The 18,222-nt window shown below is 42.7% G+C and overlaps 1 pseudogene; it reads right to left on the reverse strand.

Moving 5' to 3' along the window:
- Positions 1 to 12,250: 12,250 nt before the first annotated feature.
- LOC111752777 (small ribosomal subunit protein eS8-like) lies at positions 12,251 to 17,951 on the reverse strand (annotated as a pseudogene).
- Positions 17,952 to 18,222: the final 271 nt, after the last annotated feature.

An 18,222-nucleotide genomic window follows, 5' to 3' on the forward strand; every position in this document is an offset into this window, starting at 1 on the left:
TAGTAGCTTGTGAGATCCTCATTTTCATAATGTTTAACTTTGTGTTTATTGAGTCGTTACGTTTTTCTTGGCTTTTTTCTTGAGTTATGGAATTGATATTCCTTTTTGTGGTTACCTTTTTATTTACCCCTATTTTTCTAAGTAAAACCCTAACTTGTATCCTTCTATTTCGCCTTGTATCACTCTCCATCTGGCAGTTCAATGCCTCCTATATTTAGTCCCTCTTTTTGATTATTTTGATCGTTTAGCTATTGATTTCCATGATTTCCTGTTGTGTGTATTATTTTGTTTATTTATTTATTTTTTAGAATTAGTCTTAATTTGTTTGTTTTTGTGCTTTCCCTGTTTGAGTTGCGTTGATATCAGGACGTTCTGTTTTGTGACCTTGTATTGTGCTGGTACCTGATATTATTGGTCATCAGGCCAAACAATCTCCTTTAGCATTTCTTGCAGTCTTGGTTTAGTTTTTGCAAATTCTCTAAACTTGTGTTTATCTGTAAATATCTTAATTTCTCCTTCATATTTCAGAGAGAGTTTTGCTGGATATATGATCCTTGGTTGGCAGTTTTTCTCGTTTAGTGCTCTGTATATGTCGTCCCATTCCCTTCTTGCCTGCATGGTTTCTGCTGAGTAGTCTGAACTTATTCTTATTGATTCTCCCTTGAAGGAAACCTTTCTTTTCTCCCTGGCTGCTTTTAAAATTTTCTGTTTGTCTTTGGTTTTGGCAAGTTTGATGATGATATGTCTTGGTGTTTTTCTTTTTGGATCAATCTTAAATGGGGTTCGATGAGCATCTTGGATAGATATCCTTTCTTCTTTCATGATGTCAGGGAAGTTTTGTGTCAGGAGTTCTTCAACTATTTTCTCTGTGTTTTCTGTCCCCCCTCCCTGTTCTGGGACTCCAATCACTCGCAAGTTATCCTTCTTGATGGAGTCCCACATGATTCTTAGGGTTTCTTCATTTTTTTAAATTCTTTTATCTGATTTTTTTCCAGCTATGTTGGTGTTGTTTCCCTGGTCCTCCAGAAGTCCCAGTCTACATTCTAATTGCTCGAGTCTGCTCCTCTGACTTTCTATTGCGTTGTCAAATTCTGTAATTTTATTGTTAATCTTTTGGATTTCTACATGCTGTCTCTCTATGGATTCTTGCAACTTGTTAATTTTTCCACTATGTTCTTGAATAATCTTTTTGAGTTCTTCAACAGTTTTATCAGTGTGTTCCTTGGCTTTTTCTGCATTTATCCTAATTTCATTTGTGATATCTTTAAGCATTCTGTAAATTAGTTTTTTATATTCTGTATCTGATAATTCCAGGATTGTATCTTCATTTGGGAAAGATTTTGATTCTTTTGTTTTGGGGGGTTGGAGAAGCTGTCATGGTCTGTTTCTTTATGTGGTTTGATATGGACTGCTGTCTCCGAGCCATCACTGGGAAACTAGATTTTCCAAGTAGTCAGCTAAAAAAAAATGCAGTCAGATCCCTATCTGAATTCTCTCTCTGGCTCCGGGTATTCGGATGTTAATGGGGTCGCCTGGGGAGGGTGGGGGAGGGATCTGAGAGCTAGGAGTGTAGCACCACAGAATATAGAGCTGAACACCACGTTCACGCTCCGCCCCCGTTCGCCAAAATCCGGGCTGGACGGGTCCCTGGCTAGGACACTGCTTTCCTTGCTCGGAAACCAGTCCCTTCCTCCTGGGGACTTCCTCCGGTGCGCGGCACCGCTCGTGGGCACTGGGTGGGCGTTTCCCGCACGAACGGGTGGGCCCGCCCCCAGGGTCTATTCAGGCGATTATAATTAGATCCCGCGGTCACGCCCCGCCTGTGCGCGCGCCCAAATCCCAGCGGGATGACTTCCGGGTTGAGACGCTGCTTTCCCTGTTCGGGAACCAGTCACTTCCTCCCCGGGACTTCTCCTTCCGGAGCGCCACACCTCTCGCGCGAACTGGGTTGGCGTCACCTGCACGGCCAGGTGGGCCCGCCCCCTGGGTCAATTCAGGGCAATAAAAATGGACTCCGTGCTCACGCCCCGCTCGTGCGCGCGCCCAAGCCCCAGCAGGACGGCACCCCGTCTGGGACGCTACTTTCTGCGCTTCGGGACCAATCAGTTCCTCCGCACGGCCAGGTGGGCCCGCCCCCTGGGTCAATTCAGGGCGATAAAAATGGACTCCGCGCTCACGCCCCGCCCGCACGCGCCCAAGCCCCAGCAGGGCGGCACTCTGTCTGGGACGCTACTTTCTGCGCTTTGGGACCAATCAGTTCCTCCGCACGGCCAGGTGGGCCCGCCCCCTGGGTCAATTCAGGGCAATAAAAATGGACTCCGCGCTCACGGCCCGCTCGTGCGCGCGCCCAAGCCCCAGCAGGGCGGCACTCTGTCTGGGACGCTACTTTCTGCGCTTTGGGACCAATCAGTTCCTCCCGGGGACTTCTCCTTCCAGTGTGCCACACCTCTCGCGCAAACTGGGAGGGCGTCACTCGCACGACCAGGTGTTCCCGCCCTCTGGGTCAATTCAGGGTAATAAAAATGGACCCCGCGCTCATGCCCCGCCCACGCGCGCGCGCGCGCGCGCGTGCCCAGATCGCAGCGGAATGGCTCCCCGTCTGGGATGCTGCTTTCCCTGTTTTGAGACCAGACACCTCCGGGGATTTCTCCCTCTGGTGTGCCGTGCCACACGCGCGGACTGGGTGCGCGTCCTCCCGCACGAACGCGTGGGCCCCGCCCTGGGGTCACTCCAGGAAAACACAGCTGACCCCCCCCCCGCGCGCGCCCCGTCGGCTTCTCGCCTAACTCCCGGCGGACGGCACGGCACCCCAGCTGGGACGCTGTTCTCCCCCCTCTCAGATCAGTCACTGCCTCCCGGGTGTTTCTCCCTCCGGCTGCGCCCCTACGCCGCCCGCGCCAACCTGCTAGGCTTCCTCCCGGGATGGGTTCGGGGGGGAAGGGGTGGGCCCCCTTTCTGTGCCGTCTGCCCCCCTGGGCTCTGCCCCAGATCGAGCTCCGAAGGTCACCTGCCTGGTGCGCTGGCTCCTAGTTCTGAAAACAGTCGCTGTCTGCCCGTATTTGTTCGTCCTCCGTCTCTAAGTCTGTGCTTGTTGTTCAGAGTTCATAGATTGTTATGTATGTGATCGATTCCCTTGTTTTTCCGAGTCTTTGTTGCAAGAGGGATCCGCGGGAGCGTCCACCTAGTCCGCCATCTTGGCCCCCCGGCCTTTTTTTCTGTTTTTAATTGTGCTTTAAGTGGAAGTTTACAAATCAAGTCAGTCTCTCATACAAAACCTTACATACTACTTGCTATGTACTCCTAGTTGCTCTCCCCCTAATAAGACAGCACATTCCTCCTCTCCATCCTGTATTCCCTGTGTCCATTCATCCAGCTCCTGTCCCTTTCTGCCTTCTCATCTCGCCTCCAGACAGGAGCTTCCCACATAGTCTCATGTGTCTACTTGATCCAAGAAGCTCACTCCTCACCAGCATCATTTTCTTTCTTATCTAATCCCTGTCTGAAGTGTTGGTTTGGGAAACAGTTCCAGTCTTGGGCTTACAGAAGGTAAGGGGACAATGACTCTGGGGTCCATCTAGTCTCAGTCAGACCATTAAGTCTGGTCTTTTTATGAGAATTTGAGGTGCACATCCCACTGTTCTCCTGCTCTATCAGGGATTCTGTGTTGTGTTCCCTGTTAGGACAGTAATCAGTTGTAGCTGGGTACCATCTAGTTCTTCTGGTCTCAGCCTGATGTAGTCTCTGGTTTATGTGGCCCTTTGTGTCTCTTAGGCTCACTATTGCCTTGTTGTCTTTGGTGTTCTTAATTCTCTTTGCTCCAGGTGGGTTGAGACCAATTGATGCATCTTAGATGGCCACGGGCTAGTGTTTAAGACCCCAGATGCCATTCACCAAAGTGGGATGCAGAATGTTTTCTTAATACATTTTGTTATACCAATCGGCCTAGATGGCCCCTGAAACTATGGTCCCCAGACCCCCGCCCCTGCTACTCTGGCCTTTGAAGTGTTTGGTTGTATTCAGGAAACTGTTTTTGGTTTAGTCCAGTTGTGCTGACCTCTCCCATATTATGTGTTGTCTTGCCCTTCACCTAAAATAGTTCAAGTCTACTATCGAATTAGTGAATACCCCCTCCCTCCCTCTCGACCCTCGTAACCATCAAAGAATATTTTCTTCTGTGTTTAAAATATTTCTTGAGTTCTTATAATAGTGGTCTCATGCAATATTTGTCCTTTTGCAACTGACTAATTCACTCAGCATAATGCCTTCCAAATTCCTCCATGTTATGAGATGTTTCACGGATTCATCATTGTTCTTTATCATTGCATAGTATTCCATTGTGTGAATATACCACAATTTATTTATGCATTCATCCACTGATGGGAACCTTGGTTGCTTCCATCTTTTTGCTATTGTAAACAGTGCTGTAATGAACATGGGTGTGCATATACCTGTTCGTGTGAAGGCTCTTATTTTTCTAGGATATATTCCAAGGAGTGGGATTGCTGGATCGTATGGCAGTTCTATTTTTAGCTTTTTAAGGAAGCGCCAAATCGATTTCCAAAGTGTTTGTATCGTTTTACATTCCCACCAGCAGTGCATAAGTGTTCCAGTCTCTTCACAACCTCTCCAGCATTTGTTAGTTTGTGTTTTCTGGATTAATGCCAGCGTTGTTGGAGTGAGATGGTATGTCTTTGCAGTTTTGATTTGCATTTCTCTAATGGCTAATGATCATGAGCATTTCCTCACGTATCTGTTAGCTGCCTGAATGTCTTCTTTGGTAAAGTGTCTGTTCAGATCCTTTGCCCATTTTTTAATTGGGTTATTTGTCTTTTTGTTGTTGAGGTTTTGCAGTATCATGTAGATTTTAGAGATCAGATGCTGATCAGATTTGTTGTAGCCAAATTTTTTTTCCCAGTTTGTAGGTAATCTTTTTACTCTTTTGGTGAAGTCTTTGGATGAGCATAAGTGTTTGATTTTTAGGAGCTCCCAGTTGTCTAGTTTCTCTTCTGGTGTTTGTGCATTGTTAGTAATGTTTTGTATACTGTTTATGCCATGTATTGTTTGCCCTCATTCTTGAAAGACAGTTTTGATAGACATAATATTCTTGCCAGTTTCTTTTAGCACTTTAAATACATCATTCCACTGCCTTCTGACCTTTACAATTTCTGAGGAAAAACTGACAGTCTTACTGAAGATCCCTTGTATGTGACATTTCACTTCTCTCTTGCTGCTCTTGGCATGGTCTCATTGTCTTCGGTCTTCATAATTTGATTATAATGTTTCTCAGTGAGGATGTCTTTGGTTTACCCTACTTTGAGTTTGTTGAACGAACTTCTTGGATTTGTAAACTGTATTTTTTGTCAAATTTGGGACGTTTCCTACTATTTTTTCAAAATTCCTTCTATCCTCTTGTCTCTCTCTTTCCCTTCTGGGATTCTCATGACAGGTATGTAAGTTTGCTTAATGGAATCCCACCATTCCATTAGGCATTGCTCAGTTTTCTTGATATTTTTTTCTTTTTGTTCTTGAGACCAATAATATTGATCGCTTTATCCTCTGCTTTGCTGAGTCTTCATTCTGCAAGCTCAAGTCTGCTGTTGTGTTTCTTCACTGGATTTTTCATTTCAGTTATTGTAGTTTTCAGCTCCAGTAATTCTGTTTGGTTCCCTTTTAAGTATTTACCTCTTTGTTGATATTCTCATTTAGTTCATTTGTCTTTTTCCTGATTTCCTTTAGTTCCTTGTCCATGTATTCCTTTAGTTCTTTGAGCATATTAAATACTATTGTTTTAAGGTCTTTTAGTCTGCCTATTATCCTGTCTTCCATGGAGACAATTTCTCTCCCTTTGTCTTGTTCTTTTGACTAAGCCATCATTTTCAGTTTCTTTACAAGGCTTTTGATTTTTGTTGTTGTTGAATCCAAGATATTAGAATATTACAAAGTGCTAGCACTGAGAATGTGTGTGGCTTTCTCAATTCCTTGCATGCACTGTATTTTCCAAAGTGTTAATTTCTGCAAGAAAGTTTCAGGTGGTCACAGCCTTTAATCTTTGCTTACTACTCCCTCTTCTGCCTTGTGTGAACTCCGATTCAGATCTCACCAAGGATTCAGCCCTTCAGGCAGCTCTTAGAAGATCACAACAGACACACTGTAAAGTCCATCAGCAAAGTCTGCCCTGCTCACTGCAAAGCCAGAGTTTGGAGCCTCTTCTTTGAGAATGCAAGCTATGGTTCACTTTGCTGCAACTACTCCCTTTCTGTACTTGGGGGATGGGTGGCAGGTACTGTAGAAAAAGAAGTTTTCTTACCATTTAAAAGTCGCCTCTTTCTTGTTTTAGGGTATGGTTAGTTGCTGCAATTCCCCATCTACTTTTCAGTGTTCTTACAGTGTTGAGATTACAGATGTCTATTTGCTTTTCTTGGTTCTCATGTGGGAATGTTGGGATTTTACACCTGCTTATGCTGCTATCTTTCCAGAAGACTCTATATGTTGTATTAGCTTTTTCTTTAAAGTCAGGTTTTATTTTTTATTTATGGTTCCTACGGAAACACTGGTGGTGTAGTGGTTAAGTGCTACGGCTGCTAATAGCAGTTTGAATCCACCAGGCACTCCTTGGAAACTCTGTGGGGCAGCTCTACTCTATCCTATAGGGTCACTATGAGTCGGAGTCAACTCAACGGCACTGGGTTTTTTTTTTTATGGTTTCTATGTTTTTTCTTTCTGTGTATTCTGTTTGACGTTTTCTTTTAAAAAAATCTTTAAAAAAAATCAAAACCAAGCCCCACTGGGACTTTAATTGAAATTTTGTTTGACTTTTTAGTTAATTGGGGAAGAACTGACATCTATATACTATAGAAATATTGCCATCTAGGAAAGTGAGATGTTTTGCTGGCCATTAGAATATTATCTTAACAATGTTTGAAAATTTTCTTGTAGTTCTTAGATTTCTGTTAAGATTATCCTTTTGCCATCAAATCTATTCCAACTCATAGCAGCCCTGTAAGACAGAATAGAACTGCCTCACAGGATTTCCAAAGCTGTAATCTTTACGGAAGCAGAATGCCACATCTTTTTCTTGTGGAGTGGGCTGGCGGGTTTGAACCACCAACCTTTCGGGTGACAGCCAAGCACATTAACCACTGCTCCAGCAGGGCTCTTAGGTTATCATTAATTATTTTAAATTTTAGTGATTATTATGGTAGTATTTTCCCATTCTTCTACCAAATTGATAACTATATTTTCTTTGTAATTGACTACCCTGCATAATTTGCTCATTAGTTTGAACAGTTTTTTTTAGTTGTTGATTTTCTTAGGGTTTCCAGCTATACCAACATATGGTGATAAATTGGTCTACTCCTTTCCAATAGTTACAGCTTTTATTTCTGTTTTACATATTAGCCTTGGTCACAGCTCCTAGAGGCATGTGAAAATTAACAATGTATAGTAAACATCCTTTTGTTCCTGCTATTTATAGAAATGCCTCCCAGTTATTCAGTCAAGTATGAAGTAAAAAGTATTTATCCAATAAAACAAAGTTTTTTGGGGGTGGAGGGAGACTTCTTTGAGAATCCGATCATAGTTTTATCAATTTTATTTCTAGGAAATGCTTATAGACACACACACGTAAAATTTTGCATTCAATTTCATGGGATAACATGCCTTTTTATGTTAGGATTCTGGACCTCTAGAATTCTAACGTAAGAACTTCTGATATAAAGGAAATACCTTTTTATTCCTGATTTTTAAGAGTTTTGATTTTTTAAATCATGAGTTGGATTCGAATTTAATTAAATGCTTTTAAAGCATTCTTAGTACTAATGAGTTTTCTTATTTAACCTATTAACCTGACTTATGCTATTTATGGAAACCCTGGTGGCGTAGTGGTTAAGTGCTAGGGCTGCTAACTAAGAGGTCAGCAGTTCGAATCCTCCAGGTGCTCCTTGGAAACTCCATTGGGCAGTTCCACTCTGTCCTATAGGGTCACTATGAGTCGGAATTGACTCCAGGGCAGTAGGTTTGGTTTTTTTTTAATGCTATTTATAGATTTCCTACTATCAATTAAATCTTGCAGACTTGAAATAAACTATGTGTGAATGTGGTAGGTTATTAATTTAATATTCTCTCACATTTAATTTTTACATAGTCTTTATGCATTTTACCTCTTTTTATAAGTGCTAATGGTCTATGAGGAGCCCCGGTGGTGCAGTGGTTAAGAGCAATGGCTACTAACCCAAAAGGGTCTACGTTTATAGATTTTAGCTGTACTTGTCAAATTTAGTGTCAAATTAATTTTAGTTACATGAAAAACTGAGCAGGTTTCTGTTTTGTTTTATTTTTCTTAGAACGGTTTATGGAATATTAGAAATTAGCTCACTGAAAGCTTGAAAGGACTCACAGGTAAAACTATTTGTTCCCCCAGCCTTCCTTTGAAGGTACTTCTTTGCAGACTTTTTTATGTTACTTTATTGGTTTTTGGTCTGTTAAGATTTTCTCCTCCTTCTTTATAGTTTCCTAGAAAATTATCTATATCATCAAGATTGTCAGACCCACATTTCTGTTTTTCTCTTCTGTCCATTATATTTTATTTATTTGCATTTTCTTTCTTCCTAAAATTGCATTTGGCAAAGATTTGTCTATTTTTAAAAGAAAAATTCTATTTTCCTTGCTTTTAAGTAATTTATTTATAGTTTTATATTGTTTCTTTCCTCTTGGTTTCCCTAGGTTTGTTTTGCTATCCTTTGACAAACTTCTTGAATTGAATACATTTTTAAAATAATAAAATCTGTTAAGGCTATGAATTTACCATTGATGGTAATTTTGACCACAGTTTTAAAAATCTGAGATACAGTGTTGTCATTTTTACTCTTTAAAATATTCATATATTGTATATTTATTTTCTTTTTCAGCCAATAATTACATAAACCAAACCTGTTGCTGTCAAGTTGATTCTGACTCATGGTGATTCCAAGTGTTACAGAGCAGAGTTTCTCCATAGAGTTTCTTGGCTGTAATCTTTATAGAAGCAAAATGCCAGGCCTTTCTTCTGCAGTGATGCTGGGTGTGTTTGAACTACCAACTTTAGGTTATTAGTTGAGCACAAACTGTTTGCACAACCCAGGGAACTTTAGTAACCACATAAGAAGAATTATATACTTCTGGTTGATAAAGACTGGATAATCAATTGTATATGTTTCTTTCCACTACAGGATTTCTCAGAGACAATAATATGGTAACGTGTATTGCAAATTTTTAGGCAAGTAATGAATTTACAGGAGTCCCTGGTGGTGCAAAAGGTTAGCATGCTTGGCTGCTAACTGAAAAGTTAGCAGTTTAAGTCTACTCAGAAGCACCTTGGAAGAAAGGCCTGGCAATCTACATCTGAAAAATCAGCCATTAAAAACCCTATAGAGCACAGTTCCACTCTGACACACACGGGGGTGCCATGAGTCATAACCTACTTGATGGCAACTGGTTTAATGAATATGCAGTATTTCCTACATTTATTTACCATGGAATTCTTTTTCTGTGGAACTGCTAATAATCATTTTGCTTGACATTGGGGTCAGAGATATTGCTCTAGAATAGTGTTTTTCAAATTGCAGGAAGTGACCTATTGATCCTGTGCTGTGAAATCAGTTTAGGTTGTAATCAACTTCAAAAAAAAAAGCTAATCTAGAAGCAGGCTCACCAGTGCTCCAGATATGCATGTATCCTTCTCCCCTTCTGATCTGGGCTGGGAAGCGTCATCAAACACATTTATTTTTCCCAAGTTTTACATGATTTCTTGGGGGATTTTTTTGATACTGTATTTCAATTTTCAAAAAATCATATGTGATGTTAACTTTCTTATGTTTTTACTTTATCATATGTAATAAGAGTAAGTATTACTTTTTATTACTTAGTGAAATGTTTGTTTCATTTATATGTACATGTTATGATGTAAAATATATTTCTTACTAAGAGTCATAGTTGAAAAGTTTGAAAAACACAGTTCTAAAAACATGGAGACAGTTGTGAGGGTGAAATGAGACAGTTCAGGTAAAGTGCCAAGAGCTCAACTGTTGTTGAGGGCTGGCTGCATAATTTGTGGAGTCCAGTGCAAAATGAAAATGCAGAGCTCCTGTTTAAAAATCAATGAAGAGCACTGTTAAATGTACTAAAATATAAAACTTTGTTCTTTCTTCCTTGATCTCTCCACCTGTCATGTTGTTTTTGTTTGTTATTTAATGTCGTGCTCCTTCAGGCATGGTGATACTTGCTGGGCAAGTGCAGACCTTCATAGGTGCCTTGAGGCCCCACCCAGAGACTGGGTGCACATAGCTTGGGGTCTCCCTCTGTTATGGATTGGTTTGTGTTCCCCCAAAAGGTATACTGAAGTCCTAACCCCTGGGATCTTTGAACATGACATTGTTTGGAAATTAGGTCTTTGAGGATGTTATCAATTAAGTTAACACGAGGTCATAAAGGAGTAGGGTGGGTCTTAATCCAACATAAGTGATATCCTTATAAAAGAAGGAGAAAAGACACTGAGAGACAGAAGAAGGACTCCATGTGATGCTGCAGCTGCAAGCCAAGGAACACCTATGGCTACCAGAAGTTGAAAGAAACAAGAAAAGATCTTCCCCAGAGCCTTCAGAGTGAGAATGGCCTTGCCGACATCCCATGGACCCACTGTCCCAACCCACAGCAGATGAAAAGGGGTGACCCCCAAGAAATTGCAACCACTGTGTCAGGACCCCTTAGTACCTGGATTGTGGGTGGGCAAGAGGCCTGACCCCCTCAGTTACTCGCTGAATGTGCAGTGGTGCTGCCAGTCCAGGAAGGCATGGCAGCCACCATGTCTTTCCAAGGTGCATGTGCCTGGCCCTGACCCTGACCCCACCCATGCCTGTGCCTAGGTCCTTGCTGGGGGAGGAGTGCAGTAACAATTCTAGGCTGGCCCCTCTGCCACCCCAGGTGCCAGGGGACACGGAAATGGGTGGCTGAGAACCTGTTCGTGGGAGATGGGGTGGGGGGAGGGAGTGTGGGCAGGACAACACAAGAGTCGAGGCTCAAAACCCCTGGAGCATGCTCCAGGGGTCCTACCAGGCTTCACTTACAAAATACAAGTTCTAATGTAAAATTATTAAGGATTTCAAGATGGTCACCGAACAGCATTAAACGCCAAGTGTGTGGCTGGGTCCCCAAGGCCACCCCTAGGTTTGATGATTCTCTAGGAGGACTCATTGACCTCAACGTATAGTTTTACTCATGGCTATGATTTATTGCAGAGAAAAGATTCAAAGCACGATAAACAAAGAAAAAAGGCAGACGGGGCAAAGTCTAGGGGGAACCAGGTGCAAGCTTCCAAAGGTCCTCTCCTGGAGAAGTCACACAGCATGCACTTAATTCCCTCAGAAATGAGTTGTGACAAGACGTGTGGAATGTTGCCAACCAGGGAAGCTTGTTAGAGTCTCAGCAGCCAGGATTTTTGTTGGAGGCTGGTCGTGTAGGGTCTCCCTGCCTTGAGTGTATCCAAATTCTAGACCCCCAGAAGGAAAACAGGTGTTCAACGTAAACCACATTGTTTAAACAATTCAGGCACAGTGAGGTAGGAGCCCTCTCAAAATTCAGTTTTCTGGATGCCAACCAAGGGCCAATCTTATAAGCAGACCTTTCAAAGGGTAAGAAGTCAGGCCTGCCATGTTAACTCCTTTCTGCACAGGGGTCCTTCTGAGTGTAGGACCCTGTGCAACTGCACTGGTTGCACACCAAAGAAACTGGCCCCAGTGGTTTTCCTTATATTGCTGAATGAAGTCTTGCTATGGAAAAGGTAATAGAAATGCAGAACAGCACAGGCTGCTCTCCCAGGTACATGGCCACAGAGAGGAGCCTTAAAGCCTTCAAGGTCAGTGGCTATGAGGACAGGGAGCCTCAGCTACTTGGCTGCTGCACCCTCCAGTGCTGGGTGGAAAACAAGGGCTGGAAGTACCTGGCTTCATGTTTTGCCCTTTAGCCACCAGTCACACCTTTCATTTAATCTAACCCCTACCAGCACACAGTGTCATTAACAGGAGGAGGCAAGAGGAAGATACGTTTAGAAAAATCAAAAGTGATGGCAGTTGCATCTATCGTGAGATTGAGTAAACACTAATATATTTGATAAGGCTCTTTTTTACTTCTCTTGCTAAGAAAATCATCCTCTAGATTTTTTTCTTTCATAGAATATAAACACCTTTATTACATAAGCTAAAATGGGAGGAAGGAGGATTTATTTGCCTTTCTAGAACTTGATTTTCCTCAGAATTCCATCTCCTTGCCCTCTAGCACAAAGGCATCTGCTTGGGCACACTGGTCTGGCCTTGAAGTGATATATTCAAGAAGCTCATCCTGCCGAAACTGCTCTTTTAGAAGACTGCCTATCTGGGCGTATTTTTTTTTTCCTTTCATCATATTGCTTTTGAGTTTTCTTTGATTACTTTTTGTTTAAACTTTCTTCCTGTTCAGGAGTCAGCTTGGCCCCCTTCTTGCAGCCCTGGGGCAATACACAGTTCTTCATCAGGGTCTTGGTACAGACCAGCTCGTTACTGGATGCATTGTAGACAACATGGATGATCCTCATTTTGTGAGTACAACACTCAGAGCTCCAGAAGACATTCTTCATGTCCAGCTTCAGGGCATGGTACTTCTTGTTGCCTCCTCACTCACAAACTCTGTGTATAAGGTGGGGGCCAATCTTAGTGTTGGCAGCTGGGCATCCCAACTCATACTTTTACTTCTTACGGTAGGGCTTTCTCTTGCTCCTAGTCTTGTGGCACTTGTCTCAAGAATGCCTATCAGTTGGTGTTGACTACAAAGAATCATCCTCTATATATTAAAGTAAAATAAAAAGCCTGAGAGTCTATGTGTATTAGTTAACCATTGCTGCAACAACCAGAAACAAGTTGCCATTAAGTCAACTCCAACTCATGGCTCCCACATGTGTATCAGAGTAGAACTGTGCTCCAATGGGTTTTTAATGTCTGATTTTTCAGAAGTAGATTGCCAGGGCTTTCTTCTGAGGCACCTCTGCATGCCAACCACCAATCTTTTGGTTAGCAGCTAAGTGCATTAACCAACTGCACCACCCAGGGACTCCACAGCTGCATAACAAACTACCCCCAAAACATAGTGACTTAACACACTTCCATTTATTTAGCTCACAACTCTGTTGGTCAATAATTTGGGCTGGGCTCAGTGGGTAGTTCTTCTGTTGATCTCAACTGGGCTAACTCAGACATTTGCGGTTGTCTTCCAGTCAGCTAATAGCTCTACTTCTGGGAGGTTGGTTGGCTGTGGCTGTGGTGACGGGTGTGATTGGGTCACCTGTCTCTTAGACTTGGGTTTGTTCACATAGAGGTGGTACATTTTCAAGAGCAGCAGGAAAATCCAAGCCCCAACGCACAAATGCTTTTCTAGTCTCTCCTTGTGTCACACATGCCAATGTCTCATTGGTCAACACAAGTCACATGGTCAAACTCAGATTAAACTGGTGTGAATATAGACTCCAGCTCTGGATGCAAAAGTCTGCAACATACATTTCAGGGTCATGGGTGTTAGGAGGGGAAACATTCATAGCCCTCTTTCTAATCTACCACATTATGCTATTGATTCACTGGAACCCCAATATAGGACACAGAGAATCAGTAGTAACTGGTTGTCTTGGTTATCTAGTGCTGCTGTAACAGAAATACCACAAACAGATAGCTTTAACAAAGAGAAATCTATTTCTTCACAGTGAAGTAGGCTAAAAGTCCAAATTCAGGGTGTCAGCTCCAGGGGAAGTTTTCTCTCTCTCTCTCAGCTCTGGAGAAAGATTCCTTGTCATCAATCTTCCCCTGGCTGAGGAGCTCTCAGGCACAGGGACCCCAGGTCCAAACGATGTGCTCTGCTCCTGGTGCTGCTTTCTTGGTGGTATGGGTCCCCAACTCTCTGCTTGCTTCCCTTTCCTTTTATCTCTTGAGAGATAAAAGGTGGTACAGGCCACACCCCAGGGAAACTCTCTTTACATTGGATCAGGGATGTGACCTGAGCAAGAGTGTTACATCCCACCTTAATCCTCTTTAACCACAGGCAGAGATTATGATTTATAACACATAGGAAAATCACAAAATGGAGAACAACCACACAATACTGGGAATCATGGCCTAACCAAGTTGACACATATTTTGGGGGGACACAATTCAATCCATTACACTGGTATAACCTCTAAATTGGACTCACTTTAATTCATTGTAGGGTTGGTTGTTAATTTATGCTTTTATAAAAATTTAGCCATTGTAAGGCAGTCTGAATCAAATGTAAGAAAACAACTCATTTCTAGAGGACCTAAGCAGCTCAGTCAAACACCACCACCAGCACCACCACCACCAAAATCACACACCATCATTGATTTGCATTTGAGCATAGAAAAAAACATGAAAATACAAAATCTGTTTAAGAGAGTGACTGGTAGATGTTTCAGCAGGCCACACTTAAACTCTTTTAAGGAATGGCTAGTCTTTCTGACTAGACCAATTTGTGGAAATCATTAATAAGGGCTGTTTGTTTCTTATTCTTTTCTTTTAGTTGGCTATTATAAATATATTGTGGGTTGTTCTCCCCATCACTATTCAGACTTGAAATGTAGAGGAGAAAAAGTGGCTTTTTTTCTATACTTTTAACAGAAGAATCAAAGTCACACAGCGTGTGTGCTGTCTCCTGAGTATATAAGTTTAAAAAAAGCAGAACTTCTCCTTTCTAAAATTGCCCTCAGGGATCTTAGTTTGGTCTTAAAAACCCTCACATAATGGGATTTTGATGCTTTTACTGTCAAAGAACTTTAAAAATGTGTCTTCTAATTTTGTACTTAAAGCCTCTGATTACTTTCTTTCCTTCCTGCAAATTATGTTAATTCAATGGCTTGTGATCCAGCTCTTAAAAATATTTAGAAGTCAAACACGGATGAGGGCCTTGGCACAGGAGCCAGAGAGGGAACTCTGAAGAGTACCCCTCCATAGTTAATAGTACTCTAGGAGGGACCTCTTTATCCAGCAGCCCAGGCAATCAGGCCTGGAGTTCCTGTGGCCAGTAGCTGGAGGCCCTGTGGTCCTTCCCAGGGGTTAAAAAAATAAAAATCAAACTGATTGCTGTTGAGTCAATTCCGACTCATAGTGACCCTATAGGACAGAGTAGAACTTCCCCATAGAGTTTCCCAGGAACACCTGGTGGATTCAAACTGCCAAGTTTCCAGGGGTTAGTAGTCAAGTTCAATTAGAGGCCAGTGCGATGCCACACCTTATGAGGCACACACTATTGTAGGTGTGAGGGGACTCGCAAATGCTTCTATTTTACTTCCTTGAACTTGAGCTTTGTGTCAGAAGTGGTGGTCTGGGGTACACAGGCAGGGATCAGAGCTCCTAGGGGCCAGGAATCCTCACTCCATAGAAGGACAATTTGCACCTGTTCTCCACTTCCCAGTCATTGTACAGGTGCCTGGTACCAACTTGAGAGCCCTTAGGACTACAGACCCCTCGTGCTGCCCAGCACTTCTAGTCCTGTGCCACTTCACACCACCCAGGAGCCTCAGAGAGGGTGGAGGCCATACTGGGCAGGGGAACCTCTCCACAACCTTTTTCCTTCCTCTGGAGATATGCTGTTACTCATGCGGCTGTGGAAAACGGCATTTTCCAAATATGGCTGAAACAGTATCTTCCATCCCATATGCTCTTCTAGAACTGTGCCACTGTCCCATCAAGAGGTGGAGTCTATGTCCCTTCCCCTTGAACCTGGCTAAATCTTTTTTGACTGCCTCAACCAATAGCATATGGAAAAAGTGAATACTATGTGACTTCTGAGGCTAGATCATAAAACTGCTTTGCTTAGTCTCTTGGGATGCTCACTCTTGGAACCAGCTGTTATGCTCTTAGGAAGCCCAAACTAATCTGTGCATAGAACACATGTAGAGTCCATTGTTTGGTGAAAATTTCTTCCTCTTCACCTTATTGGTGGGGAAAAATTCCCACCGTAGGGTTATGGGTATGCAGATGACCAAACACACAGACTCTGGACAGATAAGATCAATGGCCATTTATTAGTCACATATACTCACAGCCCTGGGGAAGAGGACATAGTATGTTGTACTGTGTATGCTATACAGGGCCACCTGGGGGTTTCACTCTGGAACTGAGTGGACAAGCAGGAACTGTGGGAGGCAGTCTTTGTAGTAACAAGAGGGTGTGGTGGCTAATGGTTCATTGGCTTGTGTGAATAATTTCCTATCTGGCAGGGAGCTACTCAGGGATAAGCAGGCACTGTGCCTGGTCCCTGTGACAAGGAGAGTTGTTTGGATAGGGTACCTTATCTGCAGGAGCAGAGTGGGGAAGTAAACTTGTGGTTAGGCCATTTGAGGTGCTCCCATTTCCCCCAGATGTCAAGACATATAATACTGGGCCTTAATTATAGACATTACATCACAGTGTGTGGGGGTGTTCCGGAGGGCAGCCCAGCTGAGGTTCTAGCTGATAGCCAAGTCACTCCCAGCATTTGATTCTTCCCAATTGAGGTTCCAGACATTATGGAACAGAGACAAGTTGTCTCTAGTGTGTTCTGTCCAAATTCCTGATCCATCAATTCCATGAACAAAATAAAATATTTGTTGTTTTACATCACCAAGTTAGCAGCAATAGTAACTGGACCAGAGACTCTCTCTTGGGGTCCAGAATCTGAAGAAAAGACACAATCTTGTTCTAGAAATGCAGCATTACAAGTAGGGTGACCAACCATACTGGTTACCTGGAACTAACAGGTTTCCTAGAAGATTTTTCAATGCTAAAACTGCGAAAATCCTGGGAAAATTGGGGTGAGTTGAGGGTTAAATCCCTCCAGGAAGGAATGACCAGTGTGGGATAGGAGTCTTCCCAGGGGCTGGAGGATATTAAAAGCACAAAAAGTGCATTTGCTTAACAGAAAAAAAATTTTTTAATTTCTTAATTCCTATGGATTAATAATCTGGGTTGGAGAGTGAGAAAAAAGAGAGATTTAAGAGTATATTTGTGTATGTGTGTGTTGAAGAGGGTAATTGTCATAAGAACAGGAATTCTTACATGCTGCCCACTTCTCTGGAAGCTGTTACTTGCCTGAGCATGGTCAGGACTACGGTGCAAAATTTAAGGGGGGGGGGCACTGAAAAAACTCAGTAATCAAGATATATAATTAAAAAAAATAGATAACATTTTAATGCAGTATTTAAAAAAAATCAAACGGGCAAATTATGGCCCATGGACTACCTATCTGTTTTTGTAAATAAAGTTTTATTGGAGCTAGGGCCAGGATTAGGGTGAGGCAAAGCGAGGCAGGGTCATGCATACACAGGGTTGGATCTCGTCTTTATTTAAAATATTGGTATTTTCTTCATAATGGGTTTTTTGCATTAATTTTATTTTTAAAAGAATTGCATCAAAATATTTATCTTAATCACTGAGGTTTTTGGTGCTCCCTTAAATTTTGCACCTGAGATGAGTGCCTTACTTGCCTCACCCTAGTTGCAAGCCCTGCTACCTGAGAAAGGCCTTAAGGAAGCTGATTTCTTCGAGAAGTTGCATGGGCAAAGAGTTGTTTAGCAAGTAGTTTGGCCATATTTTAAAAAGCTACTTCCTCAGTAGAGCAGGTGTTATTGGTACATCTCTTGAGTCCTCTTAGGCCCCCTTTACTGGTGCCGTGTGTCTCTCCCCCATTTTCCGTGGGCTTTGCTGTGACCTTCTTCAAGAGAGCTCCCTTTGGGCTGCTGAAGCCAGAAATGCCTGAAGGTTTACATCCCTGGGGTGACCCTTAGCCAATGACTGCCAGGTGCAAGAGTATAAAAAACCCAGCTCACTTGCCTTCAGACCTAACAAACTCTGAAGAGCAATTCTTGCCTCAGAGTGCCCTGCAGTATCAGGCTTAGGCTGGGACATCACCTGAACTCACACCCTTGCTTGGTCTCTTCCCCTTCATTGTCCTGCTTCCTCAGCTCCCTTATCAGTTTCTCCAGGGAGCGTTCCCTTCATAAATCACTTGCACCAGACTCCTTATCTCAGAGCCTACTTCAGGAAAAATCCACCACTCACAGTAGAACTTATGCGGCCAAACTTAAGAGCTCTGTAGAATTCTTTTTATCAGGTTCTACCTATAAAATCAGGTTTCCTTAGCAACCGTTCTCATTACTATGGCAACTATTAGTTATGG

This window comes from Loxodonta africana, chromosome X (assembly GCF_030014295.1).
Source record: "Loxodonta africana isolate mLoxAfr1 chromosome X, mLoxAfr1.hap2, whole genome shotgun sequence".
In the NCBI taxonomy this organism is placed as follows: domain Eukaryota; kingdom Metazoa; phylum Chordata; class Mammalia; order Proboscidea; family Elephantidae; genus Loxodonta; species Loxodonta africana.